This window comes from Cyprinus carpio, chromosome A3 (assembly GCF_018340385.1).
Source record: "Cyprinus carpio isolate SPL01 chromosome A3, ASM1834038v1, whole genome shotgun sequence".
Classification (NCBI taxonomy): domain Eukaryota; kingdom Metazoa; phylum Chordata; class Actinopteri; order Cypriniformes; family Cyprinidae; genus Cyprinus; species Cyprinus carpio.
Window position 1 is genome coordinate 36,478,136 of NC_056574.1, and position 16,842 is coordinate 36,494,977.

Genomic DNA, 16,842 nt, shown 5'->3' on the forward strand with positions numbered 1-16,842 from the left:
TGGCAGTTTGTTCCATATAAAAACTGAATGCTTATTCTCCAAATCTGGGCACTGGGGACAGAAAACAGAGCTGAGAGGCCCTAAAACTTTCATTGCTTTATAAATCTAGCATATTACGTTAAAGTACATGCTTTTTACAGACAGGAAGTCAGTATAAATACCTCAGAACTGGAGTGATGTGATCCACATTCTTTGATATAAGTTTTATTGCAAATTATACAGTGAACAAAGCACAGCAATAAAAGTATTTAAAAACAAACTTGTGATATCATGTCAGTATTTGTTACCGATTGTTAACCCTTTTTATTTTATTTTTTTTTTATTTTTTAATGTTTTAGGGTTTTGCAAAACTGTCTTATGTCCACTTTTAACATGAAGGGGGGTGGTACACTGCAGAAGGCAGCATTTGAGAAGACCACTCTGTTCTCGGTCATTACAGGTATGTGCATGTGTTTGCATGTAAACATTGCTCAGAGAGCTTATGTCTGTCTTTAGGCTTAAAGGTGATATATAATATCATTATTTTAATGATTAAATGTATTTTCTTTATGACATCAGTCTGTGTTGATATAAACACATTTTCCAAATCAGTATATACTGAGACTATATATGTCAGCTCTATATTACCAAGCCCTATCATCAAAGAAAAATAAAAAGACACTCAATTAATGTAAAGTAAAACATGATGTTGTCCAAAAAGCCTTTTATCGTGGTGTAATCTTACTTTTTCTATGTAATTACATTGTTTATATTTTGTTATTGTCACAAATATATTATTTCTTATGTTTTTCATTTTGTATTTAATATTGTTTTAAATATTGTTTCAAGTTTTCATTATTAAATTTTGCTTTTATTAATAAAAGCTTTATATTTAATTTGTTTGTTTTAATTGCTATTTATGAGAAGAACGTTATATTTAGTTAACAATGTTTTGTTATCTATTATGTAGGCATTCATAATCTGTCTATTTGATGATTATGGTTAGAGGTCTATTGAATTTTCACTGACAGCCCAAATTCAGCCTTGTTTTAGCCTAGACGTCTGGGCTGTGTTTAGATGGCTAATAGTAGTGGTGGGCAGGTCGAGGCTTCGTGAAGCAATGAAACAGTTGAAGCAAATGTGCCATATTGTCTGCATCCGAAAACGTAGGCAGCTGACTTGCTGCCTCACTGCCGTATCAGGCAATGACTTTGCAGGCACCTCATGAAACTGATTTTGGACAGGCTTCTGAGGCAGAGTAATGGTTTAATGAGCTACTGCAAAATATAGGGAGCTTTCGTGATAACTAAGTGGATATTTCATTACTGCAATATTAATTTCTCGTTAGAAATGACATCAAAAGTGGAAAACGTTGATCAGAAACGTACATTTACACACAAACTGACCTCCGACCGCATCTTCAGACGCCATCTTTATTTTTTGGCTTAACTGTCACAGAATTTAATGCACAGGATTGTGGGATATCAAAGGCAGTGAAGGATACATCAATGCTTCCTTCAAAAATCGGCCAGATGAAGGCATCTCAGGAGACAGGAACTGAAGCTAACATTGAATTCGGACATCCCTTGATGCCTTCCTACCTTGGAATGCGTCCTCCGAAGGCAGCATTTTTCAGTTTTCGGATGCAGCCATTGTGTCGAGGCTTCGAATCAATCCGACACCCGTCTTAACGGTGACACCTAGTGGTCACTTGCAGGTGTTGATCTGAAACAACCTTGACAACGAGCCATTAAAAAAATTTCTAATATGTGAAGCTTGTAACCTGTAGGCTTCTCACTGTGCATAATGTTGTTTTGGTCATGAAAAATTATTATTTATAAAAGAAATCAAGCCACAATGTCTCACTTTTTAAAGATTTTTATTCAAAAATATGAATTTCTCTGCTGTGGAAGGACTTAGCCTACTTCTTTTTTTTACAGATAATTTTTCCAGCCTTTGAAAAAATCCTCTCACAAGGGAAACTTGTTGCTGGCATGCAAAGATATTTTTTTAGCAAGGACATACAAATGAGGAAAGATTACTGTTCTCTCTTTCCAGTAAATTAGGGGATCATGAGTTCTGGGCAAAAACGCATCATGGAGGTATTTTTTCACTTCCACTGTGGCATCAGCAGTAGCATTGTGTATCATCTGGGTTTCATGGATACGATTATCAAAAAGTTCCCATAAACTGTCCTGTGTTTCTACTGGTGTTGATGGTGATGGTGATGATGATGGGCCTGATGATGAAAACAGCAATTAGTAACAAATCCTACACTGACTGCATATATGAAGTATATATTATATGAATCAGATTACATAACATAACATAGACTGAAACTGTAGCCTACTACAGGTTTCATTATTTGGAAACCTTCATAAACAAAGTTATGTTATGAACGTTTATGCTCAGTGTGCAGAGAAAAATCAAATGGAATGTAGAACTACAACAATTAGGAAAACCAAAATGATGTCTTCACTGGCTGTAGATTGGGTGCTCATATGTAGACCTATAAAATGTATATTCACACAATAGTATATTATATTGACAACATATATTATATTATATTATATTATATTATATTATATTATATTATATTCACATTGAAGCTGTTTTTAACATGATTGGGACATTAGGTTGTAGGGGTTAGGTTGACACAGGGATATGGACTTTCTAAACAGTGTCCCAACAGTTTGTTATTATATTTCAATTATAATTATATTTCAAACACTGCATACCTTGCTTAGATGGCCCAGCAGTGTCAGTAGCAGGCCTAGGTACAGGGGGAATGCTACCATCGTCTGCACCCTGCAAAATGGCAGGATGAGTGCTCCTCAAATGGCGCATCATGAATTTTGTATTGTTGCAGTAGGCTACCTGCCGATCACAATACATACATCTCACTTTATTTGGGGTTTCCAAATGGAAATTCTCCTACACCACAGATGTACTGCATCTCTTCTGAGGACCCTCCATTTTTATTGATCTATCTATCTATTTTAATCTATCTATATATATTTCTATCTATGCATCTATTAATGTGTCACTATATGTATATTCTGTCTGTAGCCTATCAGTCAGTGTGTAAATTTAAATTTAAGCCTAAATATAACTAAACAAATCGCACTATAAATGTCACTATATCACCAAATATCCGCTATCTCAAAATCAAACTCCTCTCACAAAAACCCACAAGGTCAAGATGCGTTGACTTCACTTTTATACAGATGTGTGATTGTGTGGTCTGTACCCGACCGTATCAATCAAACGCTGATTCGGCAGACCATGCCACCTGTCGAAACACTTGTGAAACACTTTGAGGCTTTATTAGCCGTAGTGACGTGACATGGGCGTTTTGAATCACGGTTCGGATCAGTGTTTCGAAACATCTGCGCTTCGGGATCTCGCAAAGCTTCGGAACGTCTGTTTCGCGTCAGCCATCCCTAGCTAATAGACGTCTCTTAAACCAAAAATTGCTTGCTGGGTATAGCCTAAATAGAAATAGAAATCACAAAGCCTTTCTTTAAAGTTAATTTCATTTTGTGTTAATTGAATCTTAATTTTAATCAATATTTCATCAACCAATTGCCTGGATTTAATAAATAAGAAGTAAATATAGCAGACAATAGATGATCACGACACGGAGGCGCTGGGGCCTGAACTGGAGCTCGTATCATAAATGAACTAAAACTCAGCGTATAAGGTAGCCTACTTGCCTCACAGACCTGAGAAATATATCTATATTGAAATGTCTACTTTTAAACAGAGCAATTCAAACGAAACAAAACAGACTGCTCTCTGCTTATGTAATCCAAATGAAATGCGATCTTCGCAGTAGTGAGAGAAATGCACGAGTCAGCATCGTCATTTTTCTTTAAGCGATGACAATGTTAGACTGTCGGTAGAAGACAGCTGAAGGGGACGTCTGAGGCGCTCCAACCACACAGCTGTCAAGTGAATGGTTGGAGTTTTGGATACTTCCAGGGCTTTGGTGGCTTCTTTGAATCGTACAAAAAAATTCACAATGTCATGCAAAGTCTCCTTGCTCATGCAGTTTAAACGGTGTTCTTCGTCACGTTCCTCCAGAAGAGCACCGATGGCCTCATACTAGCTGCTAATGGAGTCTAGCATCGTGTGAAGCGAGTTCCATCACGTCTCCACAGATGCTTTCAGTGTTTTTTGCAGATGATTCTGGAGATGTGACTGCTTAAAAGAAGTCACAAGCGACTTAGCGGACTCAATGACACCAGATATCTCTTCGCCAAACAAATCGTCCTGAAAAAAGGTTTCCCAAGTGTGGTATGCAATACTGTGTTCAGGATATGTGCTGCACAACTCAATCTCATGACTGTGCGGAGGGCCGCAACAATGTTTGCACGTAAATTGCTGTCCCATTAACCCTCTGAGGTCTAAGGCTATTTTTGGGGCCTGGAGAAGTTTTGTCATGCCCTGACATTTGTGCTTTTTTCAGTTACTTATAAATATCTAAATGGCTAAAGTCTAATCTCACTGTAATCAGCACAAACTGGGCTATAATAATATGTGAGCAGCATGTATGTACATGATTGTGTTTTTGAGAAAAAAAATGTTATGCGTGGTTAGTGAAAACTAAAAATGTTACATCACTTGAATAAGGCCATAAAACACACACAGAAAATTGGTTCCTGGGACTTTTGAGAACTGGAGCTTGTAGCCTAGAATTTTTCTTTCTAAATTATGTGAAAATCATCTTGTTTACTCACTTACAGAAAACAATATATTGATTTAAATTTTCTAAGATACTTTTTGTGTAGAAAGGGTCTATGCGAGAGGATGTGAACTATCATGAATATCATTGTGATTTACACCTGAGAAGACAAAGGCCCGCATAATGAGCTGCATAATGAACCTTTCAGTCAGCTGTGTGACTGAGAGGGGAAGAGTTACAAGAAAGAATGTGAGGACGAAAAAATAAATGTATATATTTTTTGTTTATTATTTATAATATTAAACTATCCCACAAAATAACTTTAGAAGTTAGCAAAAACAGAGAAGACACAATCAAGGTGATACTGTGCAAAAAAAATAAAAAAAATAATTGTAAACAGGAAAAATGCAACAAAAAAAAAAATGTAAACAGGAAGAGTGCAAGATAAAATAAAAAGGGGTCACTGTCACGTAGTACCCAGAATTGCACAGTTATACATCTTTGTGCCATTCTAGGAAACAGTTCCTTTTCACCAGGACACACAAGTGCGCATCACATGCCTGGCATTTCCAAGGAGTGTCCTGCCTCTTACCATGCTTTGCTTTGCAAAGCCCACAAGTCCGGCGACCAGTAGTGGCATCTGAGGTCTGCTCAGTTCCTGGAAAAGGCACATGGTCAGCACTGGTCCGCTTTGGTGGTATTTTCTGTGACACACCACAGAGCTCTGCAATTAGTTCTTCCATAAACTCCTTGTGGGTCATGGTGCCATAAAGCTCTTTGTGCACAATAAACGCATTGGTGGCAGCAATGTCCAAGAAGTGTAGAAATAGCTTTCTGTACCACTTCATTGTTTTGTGCTGTGTACTTTAGTATTGTAACAGCTGATCAGACAGGTCAACGCCCCCCATGTGCTGGTTGTAGGCAGTCACAGGTGCAGGACATGGAAAACTCTTTGTCCTCCATCCATTTTGTGTTTTCGCCCTCCTTTGCACATTGTCTCCTGTATAAGCAGCATGGATGGTGGAGCAGACAGACACCTCTCGTGTGTCCATCCATTTCACAAACACAAGATGTTTGTCTCGAATCCACCTGATGGAGCCCCTCACAGATTTTTTGGTGAGTGAGTTAGCTGCATTCCGAGGGCAATCTTTTCTGTTGTCTCTGTAAGTCCCACATGCACCAAACTTAAACCAAACAAGTCTCTTAGGAGCTTGGGACTAGTGTAAAAATTATCCATGTATACATGGTACCCAGAGCCCAAAACTATACGGTCCAACAGAGATGTCACAGCGTCATATGAAAGTCCATGGCCTGTGGGAAAGGGGTTCTTTCCTGTGTAAACAGCAAAATCTGCAGTATATCCATTTGATGAGTCCGCAAGAACAAACAACTTGAATCCCCATTTGGTTGGCTTGGCTTTCATGTACTGAGTCATTCCTGTGTTTGCTTTGCATGCCACCATTCTTTCATCCACTGTCAAATTTTTTCTTGGATGATAGATGGCCTTACATGCAAGCCGGATAGTGTCCATGAGGGATCTGGCCCTGAAAAGACGGTCATGTTCAGCTGTGCCCCTCTTTTTGTCATTGTCCTGGTCTGCATCTGGGTGACTCATGTGCAGATTCCATGAAATGGTGCAGAATCTGTCCCTTGACATGATTGTGGCAGGAAAAGGAACAGAGAAAAGATTGTTCTGCCACCAGTAGTCTGTGATGGAACTCAACTTCACCATGGCCATGTAGAAGAGTAGCCCAATGTAGCATTACAGCTCACTGATGCTGACATCTGTCCATTTATATTTATGTCCCTTTGCACATGCCCTGGCAGCCTGAGTTAACACAGCAGTGTCAGAAAAAAACTTTTTGAATAGACTCATGGGAGTGTGTGCATCACATGGTCTTAGTTGTGGTCCAGGTTCCCGTGTGGGCAGGAATCTCAGAGCCTGTGGAGCCATGTCAATATCGTCCTCTGTTTTCCATGACCAAGTGGGATGCTTATTTGCTTTAGCTCTCTTTGCCACAGGTTCTTTTGCACTGTTATTTTCACATCTAAAATAAAGAATAAAAATAAAAAATTGCATTTTTGATGTAGGTAAAACATGAAAGTGGTGTATTTGAAGTCTTAAAAAAATTGCTAACAACTGATGATATTTATTAAGAATTAGTGTTGTAAATACTATAATATATACAGTACAATACACTTTACTATAGTATGGTTCAAAAACACTATAGTATTTACTATAGCTAAATTACAATATTATTTTTTCATGTGGGATATAGGCATAACAAAAGTACAGTTTCTATTAACCCATACAGGAAGATTTGCTTATTGTGTCATCCAAACCACAAATAATGTTTCCATATTATTTAGGCATAGGCATAATATAAGTACAATACTGTGTACTTAGTATGATTTTCCAGCGAACTCAAAACACGGCACTCTTTTGTTATGCATGATGCCGGTGATGCAGACACAGTCCTAAAAGAAAATTGAAACTGTTGTTAGCAATTACCAGAGGATTCATAACTGATAATATATTACATCATTGATAAGAATAGACGCGCGTATATGTCTCCAGGTGGCCCACTTATCCGCGACATTTGCAGCTTTATGATACATTTACACCTTGGACGATCACGAACGCCAATAGCTGGTTATAACGCTTTTGAAACTTTTACCACATCTGATATTCGCCAACAAAAGCTAAGTTGGTAAACAATTTCACCATTTGGAAAAATACAGTCTAAACAATCAACAATGTGAAAAAAAATTATAAAATAGATTACAAAAAACATGGTTAATTTTTGTAAGAGATATATAATGCTATAGGCCGATATAAACATAAATAGGCTACAATATTATATGTATTATATAATTATATAGGCTATATATAGTTAAATACGCGCTTTGCTCTGATTTTAGTCTAGCCTGTTTGGAGACGCCCAAATGTAGATATAAAATATGCTATAGCTGAGCAACATTTTAAATCATGAAGGTAATAATAAAAGGCTTACTCGTCAGGAATTATATCCTCAGCTGGGTCCAGACGTTCTTCAAAATGCAAACATTCATCATCTGAGCCATGTTCTTCCTCTGAGGAGAAAGTAGCCTCTTCATCGCATTTACATAGACATTTCAAGCTTTCTATACACATACAGTGGGCACAGAAAGTATTCAGACCCCCTTAAATTTTTCACTCTGTTATATTGCAGCCATTTGCTAAAATCATTTAAATTCATTTTTTTCCTCATTAATGTACACACAGCACCCCATATTGACAGAAAAACACAGAATTGTTGACATTTTTGCAGATTTATTAAAAAAGAAAAACTGAAATTTCACATGGTCCTAAGTATTCAGACCCTTTGCAGTGACACTCATATATTTAACTCAGGTGCTGTCCATTTCTTCTGATCATCCTTGAGATGGTTCTACACTTTCATTTGAGTCCAGTTGTGTTTGATTATACTGATTGGACTTGATTAGGAAAGCCCCACACCTGTCTATATAAGACCTTACAGCTCACAGTGCATGTCAGAGCAAATGAGAATCATGAGGTTAAAGGAACTGCCTAAAGAGGCCAGAGACAGAATTGTGGCAAGGCACAGATCTGGCCAAGATTACAAAAAAAAAAAATCTGCTGCACTTAAAGTTCCTAAGAGCACAGTGGCCTCCATAATCCTTAAATGGAAGACGTTTGGGATGACCAGAACCCTTCCTAAAGCTGGCCGTCCGGCCAAACTGAGCCATCGGGGGAGAAGAGCCTTGGTGAGAGAGGTAAAGAAGAACCCAAAGATCACTGTGGCTGAGCTCCAGAGATGCAGTCGGGAGATGGGAGAAAGTTGTAGAAAGTCAACCATCACTGCAGCCCTCCACCAGTCGGGGCTTTATGGCAGATTGGCCTGACGGAAGCCTCTCCTCAGTGCAAGACACATGAAAAAACACCTGAAGGACTCCAAGATGGTGAGAAATAAGATTCTCTGGTCTGATGAGACTGATGAGACTTTTTGGCCTTAATTCTAAGCAGTATGTGTGGAGAAAACCAGGCACTGCTCATCACCTGTCCAATACAGTCCCAACAGTGAAGCATGGTGGTGGCAGCATCATGCTGTGGGGGTGTTTTTCAGCTGCAGGGACAGGACGACTGGTTGCAATCGAGGGAAAGATGAATCCCAAGTACAGGAATATCCTGGAAGAAAACCTTCTCCAGAGTCCTCAGGACCTCAGACTGGGCCGAAGGTTCATCTTCCAACAAGACAATGACCCTAAGCTAGGAGCCCAGCCAGAGCCCTGACTTAAACCCAATTGAGCATCTCTGGAGAGACCTGAAAATGGCTGTCTACCAATGTTTACCATCCAACCTGACAGAACTGGAGAGGATCTGCAAGGAGGAATGGCAGAGGATCCCCAAATCCAGGTGTGAAAAACTAATACATGACTGTATAAGATCAAAAGGGTGCTTCTACTAAATACTGAGCAAAGGGTCTGAATACTTAGGACCATATGATATTTCAGTTTTTCTTTTTTAATAAATCAGCAAAAATGTCAACAATTCTCTGTTTTTCTGTCAATGTGGGGTACTGTGTGTACATTAATGAGGAAAAAATGATCTTAAATGATTTTAGCAAATGGCTGCATTCTAACAAAGAGTGAAAAATTTAAGGTGGTCTGAATACTGAATACAGACAGTAGTTGGATCGGGCAGAAGCTGACGCGCGTCCACAAGGTCAGCTCGTGCCCTAGTGTCAATTAAGCCCTGTGCCAGTTCCAAAAATCCATCACCACACACAGTCTCAAACAATCTAATGTCTCGGCACACAAATTGCACAGCCAACTGTGTTATCGCCTCCTTGTCTTCCCCTCTTGGAGGTTTGTGGGCTTTGGCAAAGTACCTGTCAATTGTCACACTGGCAACCCCTAATGTGCTCCTGCAAGTCTCGACATGCTTCCTAAGAGAAGACGTGCCTAGCTTCCAGCTATCAAACGCCACAACTTTATGGCATGTTTTGCAAGCCGCAAAGCCACTTATGATGTTATATTCCTGATCTCGTATTAAACCACACTTTCTCCACACATCCGATTTTGCCTTTATAGACTTGTTGTCAACAATTTTCTATACTCCACTCGCCAACTTTACTTTTACTTCATCCATAGCTACTCCTGCAACGCTCGCTCCAACTAGGCTACGAGAAACATCAACAAAAGTTGCAGTGGTGGTGACATGATGGGTCAAATGTCATATCGTTGTTGCGTATGTGTAATGGTAATTTAGACATACAAATATTGCACACATTTTTAATCCGTGCTACTACCCGCCCACAAGGAGTTAATTATCCGCCCGCATCCCCGCCCGTAAATATTTACGAATGTCACAATCCACCTGTTTTAGCCACTTTTATGCAGATACCAGCGGGTTCCCGACCCGTTGCAGGACTCTATGCCACATATATCACATATGCATATACCATAACTTAGAAACCATTAAAACATTCAAAATTAAAACGCTCCCCTTCAAAGTTCAGGATATTAATTTCCAAAAATTCAACCTTCTCTTGATCCCTCCTAAAATCTCCTCCCACATATTTCCTTCTGCTTTGGTTTCATCCCTCCGCATTAAAACACCTAAAATCTTTATTTCATTCGTTTACTTACATTTACATTTAATCATTTAGCAGACGCTTTTATCCAAAGCGACTTACAAATGAGAACAGTAGAAACAATCATATCAACGAGAACAACAACGGTATACAAGTGCTATGACAAGTCTCAGTTAGTCTAGTACAGAACATGTAGCAAAGGTTTTTTTTTTTTTTTTTTTTTTTTTTTTTTGGGAATATGATAGAAAAGAAAAAAGGTAAGTACTAGTATTAGTTGGTTAAGTGCAGGCGAAAAAAGATGAGTCTTTAGATGTTTTTTGAAAATGAGTAAAGCCTCAGCTGTTCGAATTGAGATCGGGAGGTCATTCCACCAGCTGGGAGCAGTCCAGGAAAAAGTCAGTGAGAGTGATTTTGAACCTCTTTGGGATGGCAACACAAGGCGTCGTTCACTTGCAGAGTGCAAACTTCTGGAGGGTGCATAAGATTGAACTAGTGAGTTTAGGTAAGTTGGCGCCGTGCCAGTGATCGTTTTGTAGGCAAGCATCAGTACCTTGAATTTGATGCGAGCGGCTACTGGTAGCCAGTGTAACCTGATGAGGAGAGGAGTAACATGGGCTGTTTTCGGCTCATTGAAGACAACCCTCGCTGCTGCATTCTGGATCAGTTGTAGAGGCTTGATAGTACATGCAGGAAGACCCGCCAGGAGAGCATTACAATAGTCCAGTCTGGAGAGAACAAGAGCTTGGACAAGAAGTTGGGTGGATTGCTCTGACAGGAAGGGTCTAATCCTCCTAATGTTGAATAAGGCAAATCTACAGGACCGGGTCGTTGTAGCAATATGGTCTGTGAAGCTTAACTGATGATCCATCACAACTCCTAGGTTTCTGGCTGTCCTGGAAGGAGTTATGGTTGACGAACCCAGCTGTTGTGATGAAACGATGGGTTAGCTGGAACCACCAGCAGTTCAGTCTTAGTAAGGTTGAGCTGAAGGTGATGGTCATTCATCCAGCTAGAAATGTCACTCAGACAGGCTGAAATGCGAGCAACTACCGTCGGGTCATCTGGTTGGAATGAGAAGTAGAGTTGAGTGTCATCAGCGTAGCAGTGATAGGAAAAGCCATGCTTCTGAATGACAGATCCTAATGACGTCATGTAGATGGAGAAGAGAAGCGGTCCAAGTACTGAGCCTTGAGGAACCCCAGTAGCAAGTTGTTGTGACTTAGAAACTTCACCCCTCCAAGACACCATGAAGGATCTATCAGACAGGTAGGAGTTAAGCCACTGGAGTGCGGTTCCAGAGATGCCCATCTTTCTGAGGGTGGATAGGAGAATCTGGTGATTAACAGTGTCAAAAGCAGCAGACAGGTCCAGCAAAATGAGTACTGAGGATTTTGAAGCTGCTCTTGCCAGTCGCAGGGCTTCAGTAACCGAGAGCAGGGCAGTCTCAGTTGAGTGGCCACTTTTGAAGCCAGATTGATTGCTGTCCAGGAGGTTTTTCTGTACAAGAAACATAGAGAGCTGGTTGAACACAGCTCGTTCGAGTGTCTTTGCAATGAATGGAAGAAGGGATACCGGTCTGTAGTTTTCTAGAAGTGCTGGATTTAGAGATGGTTTCTTCAGCAGTGGGCTTACCCGAGCCTGCTTAAATGCTGAGGGAAATGTTCCAGAGTGAAGAGAGGAGTTGATAATATGAGTAAGTGAAGGTATGACTGAAGAAGAAATCGCTTGAAGGAGGTAAGTGGGGATCGGATCCAGTGGGCAAGTAGTAGGATGACTGGACAGGATAAGTTTGGAAACGTCCGTCTCTGAGAGTGGAGAGAAGGAGGAGAACGAGTGAGCATTAGTCGTTGTGAAGTTATCCTCAGTCTGCGGTGTGGAGAATAGAACACTTATAATACTTTCCTAACTTCACAACAAATGTTAATCTTTCATCAGCTGCAAGAGTCGATTGAGGAGGAGGTGGAGGCGGATTAAGAAGAGAAGAGAAGGTTTTGAAGAGTGTCCGAGCGTCACAACAGTTGTTAATCTTGTCGTGGGAATATGATGTTTTAGCAGTGAAGACGTTTGCAGAGAAGGAAGAGAGGAGAGACTGATACACACTGAGGTCGGTAGAGTTTCTTGATTTAAGCCATTTCCTCTCTGCAGCCCTGAGTTTAGAGCGATGTTCACGGAGTACATCGGACAGCCAGGGGGCAGATGGGGTGGTGCGTGCTGGTCTAGACGACAGTGGGCAAAAGTTGTCCAAGCAAGAGGTCAGAGTGGAACAAAAAGTGTCCGTAGCACTGTTCGTGTCCAGAGCTGAAAACTGCGAGAGTGAAGGAAGTGAGGATGCAACCACAGAGGATAGGCGAGATGGAGAGAGTGAGCGTAGGTTCCGTCGAAAGGTGACCCGCGTTGGAGCGTGTGCCGCTTCAGGAGTAAGTGCTAGATTAGCAGTAATGAGGAAGTGGTCTGAGGTGTGCAGTGGAGTAACTAAAGTGTTGTCCACTGAGCAACAGCGCGTGTAGATGAGGTCCAGTTGGTTGCCCGATTTGTGAGTCACTGTAGTAGAGACTCGCTTGAGATCAAATGAGGCGAGCAGAGTGTTGAAGTCAGCAGCCTGGGGTTTATCTAGGTGGATGTTGAAGTCACCAAGCAGTACCAGAGGAGTACCATCTTCAGGATAGTTTGATAGCAGCACGTCCAACTCCTCCAAGAAGTTTCCCAATTGACCTGGGGGACGATAAATGACCACAAAGTGGATTTTAGCAGGGTGGGTTACAGTAACAGCATGTGATTCAAATGAACCGTGACCTGTAGGTGGTGGTTGAAGATCAAATTTCCAATCTTTCGATATAAGGAGACCAGTACCTCCACTCCTCCCAGTCGTACGAGGGGTGTGGGAACAAGTGAAATGAGTGGAGAGGGCTGCGGGAGTGGCAGTGTCCTCAGGTTTGATCCAGGTCTCAGTCAGTGCCATGAGGCTGAGACCAGAATGAGTAGCAATAGAAGAAATGAAGTCTGCTTTGTTAACAGCGGACTGGCAGTTCCAGAGACCAAGTGGAATAGAGAGCGTTGGAGTAGAGGTCAGAGGGACAGGCCTTAGATTTGTCAGGCAGGCCTTCCTTTGACGTACATAGCGTCCTCTCCGAGTGTTAGTACTGATAGTAGAGATCTGAAAGCACATAGTGACTACAAGTGACCAAAATAAGTATTTGAGGACGAGCTGTACAAAAATTGAAGGGGAGAAAAGCAATACTCAAGTGCCCTGTCGGTGTCCTTGCTCGGTGGAGTCGCGCAGGTAGAGTCGATGGTCTTTACACTCGTCGGTCTTTAGACGAGGAGGCATCACACGAGGGCTGCCGCGACCGCTGCCGCGGTGACACCTACCACTTATATATTTGCCTACCTGTGATTGAAGTCAGCTTGTCACGCCTCCCTATTTAGCAGACCGAAACTGTCCAGTCAAACGCAAAACCAAACGCCACAATTCACACGTATTTACCAGGGTAAGACACACAGTAATTAAAGCAAAGTTTCCCTAGCAACGATGATCACGCAGTAGTCTAATGAGAAAACGAGGCAAAAACACTTACAAACTACTGTCCTTCTCTGTCGCTCGACTGTTTCTTCTGACAAGTGCTTACAAAACAGCTCTTTAAGTACTTTTTACCGGCTTACTGGCTATTGTCACGCCTCCCTATTTAGCAGACCGAAACTGTCCAGTCCCGCGATAGGCAAACACAAAACCAAACGCCACAATTCACACGTATTTACCAGGGTAAGACACACAGTAATTAAAGCAAAGTTTTCCTAGCAACGATGATCACGCAGTAGTCTAATGAGAAAACGAGGCAAAAACACTTACAAACTGCTGTCCTTCTCTGTCGCTCGACTGTTTCTTCTACTTAAAATTAAAGTGCCCAGTTAAAACCTCAGTTCCCCCAAATCTCATGTATAATGTTTTATCCTCATTCACTTTAGCCCCTGATCCCCTGCGAAATTTTTCTACTATTTTCATTGCTTCCCCTACGCATTAGCGTAGTATCATCAGCGTATTGAAATATCTTATTCTCTCCTCCCTCTATGCCTATCCCTTTTATTCTCCCCTCCTGTTTTATTGTTAATCCCAGTGGTTCTGCAACTAAAGCATATAAAAGTGCCGACAACGGGCAACCCTGTCTAATTGATCTCGTTAATTTAAAACACTCTGTTAAAAACCCATTACATTTTACTCTCGTTACAGCACCTTTATATAAAATCTTAACCCATTTAATAAAATCCCCTACAAAACCAAAACTCTTTAAAACCCCAAATAAAAAATCATGCTCTACCCTGTCAAAAGCCTTCTGAAAGTCAAAACGGATTATAAAACCATCTTTCTTCTTTTCATTAATATATCTTATAGTATCTTTTATGCTCATTGTTGTATCCGCAATATCTCTTCCTTTAATACTGTATGCTTGGTTTGTTTTGATTATACTGGGCATCACTTTTAATCTGTTAGCTAAAACTTTTGATAAAATCTTCAGATCGGTGTTAAGCAGTGTTATAGGCCTATAATTCTTTAACTCCACTTTGTCTCCTTTCCTTTTATATATCAGCTTCATTAATCCCATTCCCATCCTTCCGTTCATCTCACCTTTCTTAAAAAATCTTGTGAAATACTTGTTTTAAGATACTGGTTAAATTTTTTTTATAAAAACAATATAGAACTCACTCCCCAACCAATCTATCCCCGGACTTTTTCTTTTGTTTAATCCACTTATTGCTCTTTTTATTTCCTCTTCTCTTACTTCATCATCACACTTTTTTTTTCACTTCTACTACTCGTGCTTTTATTTGCTTTAGTAATTACACACTTTCCTCCTCCTTTTAATTTCCTCATTTTCTTGTACTATTATCCCATTTTTGCCCCTTATTTCTTTAATCATGTCTGCTTTTCCTCTTCTTTACTCTACATCAAAGAAAAACTTCTCCCCCTCTACTGTATATTTTGCTTTGATTCTTAATCTTGCAGCTTCATATTTCTCATCTTCCATTTCCTTCAGTCTACCTTCCATTTCTTTTATTTTCTCTATGCTTTTTTCTGCCTTATCCAGTTTTGTCTAAGCTCTCTTTCCTTATTTTTCTTACATTTATTAATTAACTTGCAATATATTATTGTAAACCTTTTTTTTTTTTACAAGATATTTCACGTTCTCCCACCATATTTGCTTATCCTCATTATACATTTAATTTCCTTTTTCCTTTTCAATGATCTCCTTTATACTTAAAACATAATCTTCATTCTTTAAAACCTCTGTATTTAAAATACAGAGTCCCGGCCCTCTTTGCACTTTATTCCAGTCTACATTTAAAAATAAAAACTTGTGATCGCTTAAACTTGTTTCTTCATACTTAATCTTTTCTATATAATTCTCCACATTTCTCGTACATAAAATAAAGTCAATTCTTGTTTCACACACAAACTGCCCCACTATTTGCCTCCTTGAAAATTCTTTTATCTTTTCATTTCTTCCTCTCCACACATTGGTTTTAATTCTTTTCTTCCCGTGTCAGTTTTGAAAACCATTCCTTCTGCCATGTCTTGTTTACTAAAAACGGTGTTAAAATCCCCTATCATTATTATTTCCTTATACTTGTTTACGATATTTCTTAAAACATTAAAACATTTCTTTCTTTTCCTTCTCTGTTGGCGCATGTACATTCACTAAAATCAGTTCGCGTCCTTCATAATTTACTCCCACCACCATACATTTCCCCATCTTATCTTTATACACTACTTTACTTGCATTAAAATCATTTTCTCATTAAAAACGCCACTCCTCTTCCAAGCCTTCCATCCCCATTGTTATATAAAATATCCCCTTCCCATTCCTTTTTATAGTCCTTCATCACACACTCTTTCCAATTTGTTTCTTGCAAAGCAATAACATCTTCACCTTTGCATTTTTCTTTTACTTTCAAATTTACCCATGTCCATCAGTCCCCTTGCATTAAAAGTAACACAAAACCATTAAAAGAAAGAAAAATAAATACCTAAAAACAATTATTCTTCATCGTCTCCCTCCAGCCCTCTTAACATTTCATATGTTTACACTTTTCACGTGGCCCCTTGTCATTATCTTTTTCCTTGCATTTTCCACATTTGGTTTTACCTTTAATGTTCTCCTCCTTATTTGTTCTCCCCCCCCCTCTGTCTTTTTCCATGTTGTCCATCCTTGATTCTTTACTGTACATTTCTTTGTTTTGATCGTCCATTCCTTGTCCATCTCTCTCCACATTATCCAGAAGATTTTTAAAACTGTCCGATATTTCAATTTCCGTACATTGGGTGTCCTGTTCTGTTGTCCATTCCTTGTCTGCATCATTCACTTTTTCTCCTCCTTCCTCTCTGTTGCTCGCTCTTCCTTCTGTTTCTTTTTGTTGCAATCTGTCTTCCTCTTGTCCTTCATCAGTTTATCTTTCCTCCTTGCTGTTTCCTTCATGCACCTGTCCGTCCAACCGAAGTTCCATACCTCCTTCCTCTCCCTCCATCCAACATTCACATTTATTTAAAACTTCTTGACAGCCCAGGCATCTGAAAGCATTGCAATC

At 39.9% G+C, this 16,842-nt stretch overlaps 1 long non-coding RNA gene across 1 annotated transcript; it reads right to left on the reverse strand.

Moving 5' to 3' along the window:
- Positions 1 to 6,243: 6,243 nt before the first annotated feature.
- LOC122138537 lies at positions 6,244 to 7,857 on the reverse strand. The gene is made up of 2 exons (XR_006155657.1): positions 7,681 to 7,857; positions 6,244 to 6,714 (listed from the first exon to the last, which is right to left on the reverse strand). It is a non-coding gene; the product is annotated as an uncharacterized LOC122138537 (long non-coding RNA).
- Between the last annotated feature and the right edge of the window lie 8,985 nt (positions 7,858 to 16,842).